At 34.6% G+C, this 12,379-nt stretch overlaps 1 protein-coding gene across 1 annotated transcript in view; it reads right to left on the reverse strand.

Moving 5' to 3' along the window:
* DIAPH2 (diaphanous related formin 2) overlaps positions 1-12,379 on the reverse strand; it is an 886,998-nt gene that overhangs the window by 793,090 nt on the left and 81,529 nt on the right. The window lies entirely within an intron of this gene.

The following is a 12,379-nucleotide window of genomic DNA, read 5'->3' on the forward strand; positions in this document are numbered from 1 at the left end:
AAAAAAAAAAAAAAAAAAAAAACACTTCTCATGTAATTATCTTATGCTCTATGGCTGATCAAAATTGTTGCCATAATTGAAAAATAAAAAAAAATTAAATAATAAATTTTAAAAAACTGTTGCCATAAATGAAAAATAAAAAATAATTTTAAATAAAAAATTAAAATTAAAAAAATATGAAATAATAACTACATGAGTGTTAAATGTCTTATACCAAGCATCAGATTTTAAATGTATTCTATTTACCTGATGATATACACAGAGAAAGAAGCTCAATCGAAATTTTTAGCATGATCACAAGCAAAATACACAGAAAATAAACTTGCAATGCAGAATCCTACATGAAAAGGATATCTTTTTGTTTCTAATATCAGGATACACTATAAAACATAACTATTCCATACTCATAAATATTAATGCATCAATTTACAAAATATATGTCTAAACGAAAGTCAATATTCATACTGTCTTTTCGATGTTTCCAAATGCCCAAGGTAAGATGACTTGCTAATATTTTATAATCGACATTATCTTAGCATTCCTTAAACAATGAATTTAATCTGGCATGATGAAATAATGTAATTTATGACAATGCACTAGAAGGGAAGGGACTGATAAGAAGTTGTTCTAAAAATAAATGGAGGTTTAAATAACAAAACCTTTCAAAACATATGCAGATATTCCTATCCAAAACAAGTATAATACACAAGCCAGCTTGCAGTATCAAAACATAAGGAAATGGGAAGGAAGCTACTCATTGCACATAATGAATGTGAAATTAGAAAAGACCAAAAGTGGAATTTTAATATTGCTTGTGCTATTTTTAAAAGATCACTTATAAAATATACCCTCATTAAACAGTCTTAGGTCTTATTTTTACCTGATTACCAAATGAGCTTTTCTACTTTATATATACTAGTTAAAAATAATTTCACTGATTATTTTTATTCTGATTGAATTTAGATTTTTAACAAAATTGTCACCACCATAAAACTAAATATTTTGCAGTAGCAACTATCCTACAATTTCTAAACCTATAACAAGAGAAAGAGGAACAAAAAACAATCAAATTGGCGTACAAAAAAGCCATGTTTTATCAGGAAACAGCTACTTCAAACTCCAATAATCAATGTTTTGTCTCCCCCTTCTGGACCATACAATTATTTTTTAAAAAAAGAAACAGCAAAGTAAGATCTGATCTTTTTTTCACAGGATATATTCAAATAATTGGTCTGACACAAGTGTAACGTTACATGAAGTAATCATGATGATACTATTAGATCAGTAAACTAATAAAACTTCAATTTAATAATGCAATAGCAGCTTAACAGCCCACAAATACATACTGCCATGCTTAGTGGTATTTTATGGCTATTATAATTAGTAGGTAGCTTGTAGTAAGAAACACATCAATAGCATTTTGAATTTATTACTTTGAGCCTGGCTATAAGTTTACTGTTAACAGGAACTTTCTTTCAGCATGAACTTCTTCAACAGCCTAGGGAAACAAATTCATTTGGCTCTATTTTGAGAAAAAGGTCCTCTTAATATTCACTCAATCATGCCCAAAATTGCCATGCCCCAATTAGGGCAAAGAAACATACATATGTACCTACCCTTCACCTATGATGGGGCTGCCCTTTTGACTCAGATTATTTAGAAACACTGAAAAATGTACAAATGTGACATCCTAATTACATAAAATGGCTTATCTAGTAAGCAAAACTACAGGCCACCAAAATGATTAGCTCTTTTCTATCCGGGTCCACTGAGTCAACAAGAAACACACATGACCTTCATTGCCTAGTACAGGTAATGAGGCTGTGGTTTATAAACAGGTAAATGTTATTAGAATGATAAACAACATATGTTCGGCAGCATGTGCAGAGAATATATTTACAATTGTTAAAGTAGGTGTTTGAAACAGAAAATCTAATTATAAAATTCTACTCTATGCTACGAGTGCCAAAGAAATGGTCTTGCGTGGCAATAACTTTATTCTTGTTTCTGCGATTTTACTAATTTCTCCTTGATTAACATGTCTAAACTGAACTCATCCTGTTTTACTCCAAACATGGTCTTTCTCCTGACTTCTCCATGAAGGCTCAAGTCACCATCACTTCAGTCACCCATGCTTGCAAATTCACTCATTATTGATTCACACATCTCTGCCCTTTTTCATCATTTGCTGAGGCTGATATATTCTACTTCTGCAATCTCTCTCTTTCATCTATCATCTCCATTTAGTTCTTACTAACCACTCTCCATTCCAGGGTCTCATTACTTCAAGTACAGCAACAAACCCCAGCTTGATCTCCCTGCCCCAGTCTCTAACCTCTCCAATTTCCACTGCTCCATTAATCTTCCCCAAATGTAACTCAGATTTTGTCATTCCATTGCTCAAAACCTTCCAGGGTTCCTCACTGACTATTAAAGTACCATCTCCTTGGCATATCCCTCGTAAAATGACCTTAACCTACCTTTCCACATTTACAACCCCCTGATATACTTAACCTATGTTTCTAGTCACCTTAACAAAAACACCCCCGTACTTCCCCTTGGTTCACTCCACTCCATCCACAGTGGCCTCTTTGCAATTCTTCAAATACTCAAGGCACACTCCTGCCTCAAAGCCAGGGCACTTGCTGCTCTCTCTGCCTGTAAAGCTCTTCCCTAGATATTTGCATTGGCTCTCCCCAGTTTCACTCATGTCTCTGTTCAAATGTCATTTGCTCAGAGAGCTCACCTATCTAAAACAGCACAACCCTGATCACACTCGGCTTTCTCATCTTGCATTTTTTCCTTCATAGCTCTTACCACTACCTGCCGTTATATTTGATATGTGTCTTATTATCTGCCTCCCCAAGTAGAAATATAAGCTCCATGAGGAATTTATCTGTAATGGTTCATCACCCAAGCACCTAGAATAGTGTCTGGCACCTAATAGGTGGGCAGTAACTTTTTATCCAAAAAAGAAAAGAATCTGTGGCTAGAGAGATTAACCAGACCTAGAGAATGAATGAGTGCTGAATCAGGATTTGAATTCAGGTCTTTATGATGCCAAAATAAACACTATCCCAAAAGACACCCTACTGCTTGCCCTAGGTGCTCAACTATTTCTGTCATTAAGTTACTTTATATTTAACATTGTTAGGTCTGGTCATTATAATTCTATTTTCCAATTATCATATGCAATCATGTCAATTTTTACCCTTTTTTCCCACAGAAGAATGGTTCTCCTTCCTCCTGTGGATACATTATTCCCGGTTTGCAGTGAAATCAAATTAGTCATTTTAGCTGATTCCTAAACCTGTTTCATGCAATGTGTTACTAAATAATAAAAACAATTTATTTTCTTTCAAAAAGTTTACAACACTTACCTATAACTAGAAGCCATTGAAAAAGTCACTCAGTTCTTTCTATCTCTGTCCCACTCTTAAGTTCTCTTTTGCTATTTTAAGATATTGATAAGAAGATATTCTACCCTTTCTTAGATAGTATCTATAACAAATCTTCAACTATCTTATTAAATCTTTAAAATAACCTTGTCAATATTATCTTGAGACCATATATGAATTTTTAATTTTTTTCAAAGCCCAGCAATAATCTATAACACATAGCTTCCAATAAAGAGGCAAAACATTCTCTTTCTTCCATCCAGCCAAATCCTTCCCACCATTCTTGACCCCGAATAAATCACTCTATTAAATAGCACACATCTTGAATACTTAGCAAAAAAAAAAAAAAGAGGCAGCCCAAAGTCTCATCTTGTTTTACCATGTTATCTTCATGTTTTATGTCTGTCATACCAAGCATTTCATAAAATTTAATACATTTAACCAAAAAATGTAATTTAGACCTGCTATTTGCAAGGTTCTTAATATATTAAATATAAACAATAAACTTCAAAACCGTCCTGAATTGAGTATTATTATCCTCATTGTGTTAATAGGGAGACTGAGGTTCAGAGACATTAAGTAAATTATTTAAGGTCACAAAATTAGTACGTAGCAGAGTTGGAATCTGAGCTCAGGTCTATTTACCTCTGAATCCATGACCTCTACTAAAATTTGTATCCCTTCATAGGGTCTATATTGTGGACATAAAAAGACAGACCTGCACGGTAACAGAAAGTATTATTCAAGGACATACATTATTATAAACTAAAGTAATATAGGTGTATTATAAAAAAGGCCCTTAAAGAACATATAATGTAATAGAAACTATAAAATAGAGTAGAAAGTGATTCCAAAAGAAAGTTAAAAATAAAGTGCTATAGAAGTTCAGAGAAATTATTAGGAGGAAATCAGGAGGTGGGGGAATGGGAGGGAAGGTCATCGGGCTAGACTTCATGGAAGAGCTGAGGATGGGGAGAACGCTGACACAGGAAGGAAAATATTCGAAGCACAAAAAAAAAAAAAAATCCAATGAGCCAAGTCAGAAGCAAGACTGCTTGAGGCTGAGTAGGTGGTTATGTTCAGGTAACAGCCTGATTTGTAAAGTAAATTTCTGAAAGAGAATAGTGAAAACTAAGGCTAATGGTAGTCTGACATCAGGAGGACCTCAAATGCCTCCAGTTCTGCTTCTAATCAATACTGGAGAGATAAAAGGAAGACAGGGTCATGAAGACCTGGTTCATTACATATTCCATCCTTTCAGTTTCAGTCTGACTTCTACATCACTCATTTTTTGACCAACATATGTAGTCTTTAGGCAACCAGAATACTTAAAGTGGTTATTCTAGGATTTCTTCTCTGTTGAACACTTCTTATGAAATTCTTACCTGTCCATTTTATCAACAAACACTTCCCATCTTTTGTAGATTAGTGAGACCACGAAAAATAAGCCCTTTTGTACCTGACTTTCAACTTGTGATTTTAAATATGTTTCTTCACTTCTCTCTCTAGTCTCAACAAACAACAAAAAACCTTCCTCCTGAAGGCACCCTTCCCACCTAAACTCTAGAATTAATTCCCTCATCACTTCCTCTAGAAGCTGGTCGATCCCTAGAGTATCCTCCCCTTATTGCAGGATTTGCAAACTCCAACGTAAGAAGCAGCTCACAGATAAAACAATGGGTATGAAATCATTTCTACTGTAGATCAATCATAACATCTTTCTCATAGTGTCTTTCAAAACACTCTCAGAAAAGGTGAAACTGTTCACTAAACCATAAGCAGCCATTTTGCAACCTTTCCTATATTACATCTTCAGGCCCTATCTTATATTCTGTTTTCCTGTCTACCTTCCCCCTTAGACCTAGTATTTTGAGGGCACCAGCTATGTTCATTGGGGAAAAAAAAAACATATAATTTATCATAATAAAATGTGCTAAATATTATAATTGAGCTATATACACGATGCTATGGAAAGGAAGGTGTTATCTAAGACGGCTTCTCCTTCAAAGACTGACATGAAGCTTAATTCTGATGGATATTTAGGAGCTTGCTGGGCACACTCAAGAAGAAAAGGCATTCTGGCTCAAAGAAACAGAATGTGCTTGATTTAGAGGGATTAAAGAATAGGATGTTAAGGAATTGCCAAGTGTTCCTGTAAGACAGAGGACAGGTACATGTAAGAATGCAGCTGGAGGTGAAATTAGAAAAGGAAGCGGGGATAAGATCACAAAAGGAATAGGGAGCCATTTGAAAGTTTTTTGTTTTTTTTTTTTTGCGATACGCGGGCCTCTCACTGTTGTGGCCTCTCCCGTTGCGGAGCACGGGCTCCGGACGCGCAGGCCCAGCGGCCATGGCTCACGGGCCCAGCCGCTCCGCGGCATGTGGGATCTTCCCAGACCGGGGCACGAACCCGTGTCCCCTGCATCGGCAGGCGGACTCTCAACCACTGCGCCACCAGGGAAGCCCCATTCGAAAGTTTTGATGGGGTAGCAGCAGCATCTCTCGTAACCATGTAGAGCAGGTGTGGGTGGGGTGTGAGAGCCAAGACTAGGAGAGTATTGAGGAGACTGGGGCAGCCACAGGTGTGTTAAATGATGGGTCTGAGATTAGGGGAGAGAGCTGAGAGTTATTTAGGAGAAAGAACTTGGTAACTGGATGTGGAGAAATCAGTAATCTTTCAGTAGCTTCTGGCATAGGCCATTGGATTGCTTATGGTACCAAGACCAGAAATATAGGCTGGCTCTGGCCCACATTAAAATGAGCTCCAGATTCCTTCATTGCCCCAAACTCTGTTATTTAACCCCACCCTTATAGACCTAAGCCTCCAGTTTAATGCAGGTCCTCACTGACTCACACATGTCTCCTAGGTAGCACCCCAAACAAATCTCTCTCTATCCTAATCCAGTATTTCTCAAAGTCAGCTCTTGAGCCTACCTTATCAGAATCTCCTGTGGTGCTTGATAGAAAGGCAGAGTTCTTGGCCCTATCCCAGACCCCATGAAGGGCAAAACCTGCATTTTGATACTTTCAACTTTGGGAACCACTAGCCTGATCCAGCCTACCTACTACTATCAAATTTATTTTTCTTAAACCCTGCTTCCCTCATGTCACTTGCTTGCTCCAACTAATTTCTAATCTTCTACCCGGACTTCAAGATCCTTTTTCAACTTGATTTTTGAATCTTTCCAATTTACTTTTTTGTTCTTTGTTCCAACAAAGTCAACCTCATCTCTCATTTCCCTCTTCTCCCCCCACCCCCTCCCAAACACAGTTTGGTTCTTTCTCCAAGCCTTTGCATTCAACATTACTTCCACAATCTGCGAGCTTCTCCATCATCTCTCCTCCCCAGTCAAATCCCAGCCACCAGATCCTGAAAGTCTAGAAATGTGCATGGAGTTTTCTCTAATTACTCTAACACTACTTCTTTCTCCTGCTCATGTTATTCCTATTACACTTACAATTAGCCGGCACAATTTAAGGTTTGATTATTTCAACATATATTATTGAAACTATAAGGTCTTATCTCATTCTTATTTGCCAGTCATCAGTGTGCCTAGCACAGTTCTTGGCACATAATAAGCAATGAAGAAATAATTGTTGATTTTTGAAATCATCCCAAAAGATGAATGGCTTTGTTTTCCCCTAAATGTCACGTGAATTCAAAAAGAAAAAAAAAGAGGACTTCAATTTTTAAAAGCAAAACAAATGTAAATATATTTACTATTCTAGATACCACAGTACCTGATGATGCTAAAGATAATGTTTCCTGGCCTGTTTTCGAAATGCAGACTGCTTAATCATGAAGGCAAGGTAATTACAAATAGCTCTTAATTACAATACAGGTCACTTTTGGTGTATTGGTATAATAGTGTATCATGTAATTGTGGCACTGAAATGCAGTGTCTGTAGTAAAAGAACTTTTAGAAGACAGCAACAGAAAGAACCTTAAAAGATAATGCAAGCCAATCACTTCAATTTATCCACTTAATAAGTGAACCTCAGAGAAACTACATGACTTGCCCAAAGTCACAGAGCTGATGAGTAGCACCCAACAAAGACAAGCACGCGGGTCTCCTGACTGAACATCAAAGGTTGCTCTCGTTACACTATGTGCTTAGGGATACTAAAGTCAAAGTCAGATACTTCAATAAGAATTCCTGTTAGCATAAACCAACCTTTTATGAGTCTCTGCCTGCCATCCTGAAAAACTGAGGTAAAACACACAGTTTTATCAGAATCATAAAGACTGACATGGGCACAGTTACGAAAAAAAAAGAAAAAAATTTTTAAAAGAAGTAAAACTTTCTAAGACAGAATATACAAGCATATTCTACTTCTAAAGCATTTCCCAAAGCCACAGGAAAAATACTTACCATAGCTAAATTCTATTCACCTGATCTTAATATTCACCTCACTGTTTTGGTAAAATATACACCAAAAGAAGAGCCCAACATATAAAATACTATAAGCAAAAATCACTCAATCCCCAAAAGCACAAATTCACTTCTAAGGGTAAAACACATCTTTTGTACTCACCATAACTTTACTTCCAACTATCTGCATGCAGTGGTCAACGGAGAGTGGTTATGGTGTAAAAAAAAACAAACAGCAACAGTATTAGTAATCAGAAGCTTTTCACAGGAGTTAAGTGTTTAGTAAATTAGTAAATAGCTACCCCCAATGTATACTTTTAATACTTTAGATCTAGAGGCTAACACAAATATATCAGTATTGATTTCTACCATATTTCAAAAATGTGTAAAGTCTGCAGAATAAAGATTCCCACATAAAAGATTATTACAACTTAAGGATTTTTTTTTTAATTTTCTGTAATGGGCTTCTCAGCTAGTGCAGTGTAAACATCAAGTAATGCAAGATTAAGTGTAATCAGGCATCAGATATTTCATCAGCCCACAACCCCTCAAAAAAATTATCACAAGAAAATTGAATTTTTTCCAAATATTGCTTTTCTTCTCTTTCCTTATTTTAACAGGTATACTATTAAGCTTGAAATTATGTATTTTAGAATATAAATGTTGCATTTAAAGTCATGCATTAAGTTAATAAATAAACTTTAGGTTGAAAACTGGAATATTTTATATTGTTATGAATTTAAGGTTTAAAATATTGTTTTATATTATACTTGAAAATTACAAAGCAGATAGATTGCTTATGATTCTAGTTTTCTAGGTCATCCTAGAATTTCTATTATAAGAGCACAGTTTTGTATATAATGCAAAGGCAAAGAATTTGTATTTAAACATAGTTATTCATAAGGAGGAAACAGTTCAAAAATTACAACCTGGACTGAGCTTTTCTAATGGTTAAGAGAAAAGAGAATTTCTGAGAATTTGTGTTTAAGAAAGCAAGAAGTAAAATCATAGTCCTAAAACATAATTTTATACTAAAATCTAATCCAAATCATTGTTATCAGTTTCCTACACTTGAATATCAAGCAATGTTCAAAAAAGGCCTAATCCACAATTGAAAACCATTAATCTGATAGCAGTTTTATTATCACTATGTGCTGTTTTTCAGCTAGTACTTTAAAAATAAAAATCAAATATAATTGAAATCCCAATAAGAATTCTAAGTTTAACAGGATACTGCAAGATACAAAAAGATAATGACAGTTTCCCAGTAAATTATTTCAGAGGAATCCATGAATCTCCAAATAGAGAAGTAGCTTTCTTAAATATTCATTCAACAGACTATTTACAGGCAGTGATTATTTAGCTGAATAAAAGCTTCTGTGGTGCCATTAACCACCTTCTGAAATGAAAGATATGCTACTGACCTAAATTATTTCCTCCCACCAAAAAGACAGAGATCTTATTTGTCCCTTGTTTATTTAGCACAGACATGAAGCTAAAAAAATGAATGCAAGCCTTCTTAACAATTAAGGCAGGTCTATACTCGGTGAAACGACCAGAATACGGCCCATTTAATGATTCATTCCGATTGCAAAATGACTGCATTTAGCTAAAGCACATACAGCAAAGAGATTAGATGAGACACGGAAAGCTAAAAGAAACTGGTTTGGTCATGTTTGGGTTCAATTGTTTCACTATATCTAGGTGATGCCTCGAAAAGACCTGAGAAAGAAAATATCTGATAATGGCAAAGGCAAAACCATTAATATATGTATACACACATACAAATAGATATACTACAGCTCTCAAATGCTTATTATATGGGTCAATCTAAAAAAATTTAGAGATGTATTTGGTATCATTATTTTGAATTATTTCCTATTGAGAGTTTTTTAAATCAATGATACCTTTCAATGTATCTTCATGAAAATATAATTTTACATATTTTTAAATCTCAACTTCAAAGATTGCTATTTAAGTTAGAAATAAACTAGTTTCTTAATATTCTCATAAGGACATTGACATCTGGCAAACTAATGTTAGGATTTCAGTGACTAATTTTTCCTCATATATAGGAAAAATTATGGGCTGTTAAAAAATAACATGTCTATATAGGCTGTTAAAAAATAACATGCAACATTCCCTCTAAATCACTGATGTCTTGTACCTCTCAGGATTATGAATTGATATGACAATGTTGCAATATTAACAAAGCTTGGTTTTCCATTTCTGAAAACATATGTTGGTGTTTTGAAAACAAAGGCTCTTCCAGATTATCTGTGGCCAAATTATCTACACATACTAACTACCCTAGATCAGGTCCATAACAGCACTTGTTACAATGAGCAAATGAGTACAGCTCCAGCAGAGAAGAGGCTCTTTTCCACTCCCTTAAAGTCCATTTATCACTGACAGAGTTACTCAAGCTACTTTTTCCTTCGCATTCACACAATTTAATATTCTCTACTAAGGAACTTGAAAAGGAAAAAAAACTAAGCAACAGTCTTCATCATTATCTTTCAATTTCCTTTATATTCTCTTATTTCAGGCTAATTTTGGCATAGTCAATTACACAATAAAAGACTCTCCTTTGCTTTAGAAACAGGTTTTGAGCCCAAACCTGTGTATTAGTTTCATGTTGCTTTACGGTCCTTACCCACAAACCCAGGAGAATGACCCGTGTCTCTTATTGAGCTCATATTTTATTTGTTTTTCAATTCCACACAAAATGACTAATGCAGGTGTTAAAGGTGGAAATGTACAATTTATGTTTAAATTTAACTGTAATTTTCACACATTTTACATATGACTACAAGACATTTTTCCACCATGGACTGTAGTCCTTAACTTTGCTTTTACTTCAAGATGAAAGTGTTGGCTACTTGTAAAGCATTTTCATAAAGAAGTGGTTACAATCATATCTACTTTAAATGTGGAAACATTTTTAATCAGTGTATCAATATAATGAAAAAGTAAGCATAAAAAAGTATGACAAGCAAAGCATATCTAAAGCCTAATAAAAAACAGCAGGATGGAAACCTTGGTTACACATAGGTAAATGGGCATAGGTTAGGTTATAATTTATGCAAATTTTATTGTCATGATCGAAGAGGTCAAAAGATGAGAGGATGGTTTGTCACTGAATGGCATCCCTATCACCTTCAAAAGGAAATCACATATGCAATTTCCTTTGTTTTCCCCACAGAAAACACAGCACTAATGAATGTCTCCCCAAAGTGAGAAAGCTTTAAAGCATGCTTATCAACAGGCTTTCTTTCATCATAATATTCGGTCCATGAAGAATATTTGCAAATAAAATGTATAACCTTAGAGCTCTAATGAAAGTTCTGTACACACATCAGGTGCTCCTATGTGTGCTAAAGGAAGCAAATAAGGATCACATACTAAATAGTTATAGTACTGATTTTGAGCCTAACACCTTAAATATAGTATTTTCATGTCTTTTGAGAAACATTCAATTTCCATGTTTCAAATAAAGCAGTTGTAGAGAGCTCATCCAATGTTCACCCAAAGTTTAGCATTTTAATCTTAAAAATGAGTCTATAAATTAAAAGTGTGCATCTCTCTGGTCAGTTGAAGAGGAAACAATAGGATAAGTGAAAACAAGCTCTACATAGAGATAGAGTCAATATCAAAAGGTTAAGGAGTAAGAGCTTCATACAATCTTGATTATATTCAGTCCCACTTACACAAACAAAAACAACAACAAATGAGCCAGAAACACTAACAAAATCTTACCATTAAAAACACCACATAATTATTCATGTATTATTATCTGTACTTTGCACTCAATTTAGCTATATAGATTTACTAGTGTATTTGCCTTTAGGTATTTGAAAAATAACATTGAATGTACACCCTGCACTTCCTAAAGCATTTTACTGTGAACAATAAGCTGACTACAAAAATGAGGAGATTCATCAGAATTTCAAAGCAAAACCTATGCCTCACCTAATTCTATTGAAAACGATGCTCATGGCAAATTTCACTTATCACTTGAAACATATTTCTGCCCTTGGATACCAGAAGCAAATTAAAAAACATGCTGCTGCTCTGCTCTGGCAGAGCTGCAATGCGTTATGTTTAAATAGTTCAGCATTTAGATTTAGCTTGCTTGAAGTACAATATGGAATCAATACAATTGTAGGATTCAGGGCAAAATGCATCAGTAATTGCTACTGCAATTACTGTACTGAAATAGCATTAATAGGATAGCCAAATAACTTTAGAATATATTTTTCCACTGAAGAGCTATTTTATTCACTGGTCAAGTTTTTACATTTAAAATATGTATGTCTTAAATGTAAATGTGTGTGTGTGTGATACACATATTACACAAACATAAAATCACTGTGTGTGGTACATACATACATACACACATGTATATAATATATAACAAATATAGTGATGTTATGAACTCTAAATGTGAAAAGCTTCTTCTTTACAGAAATGTAAAAGATATATTTCACCATTTCAAAAAATACATTTTTTCTTACAAAAATAAATCAAACCTGAAGACTATTTTTGGAAACACCTTAGGAAATGAACAAAGCAACACATTCCATTAAAACACGAAGATTTTCCTGC

Source organism: Lipotes vexillifer, unplaced genomic scaffold, assembly GCF_000442215.2.
Source record: "Lipotes vexillifer unplaced genomic scaffold, Lipotes_vexillifer_v1.1 scaffold82, whole genome shotgun sequence".
NCBI lineage: Eukaryota > Metazoa > Chordata > Mammalia > Artiodactyla > Lipotidae > Lipotes > Lipotes vexillifer.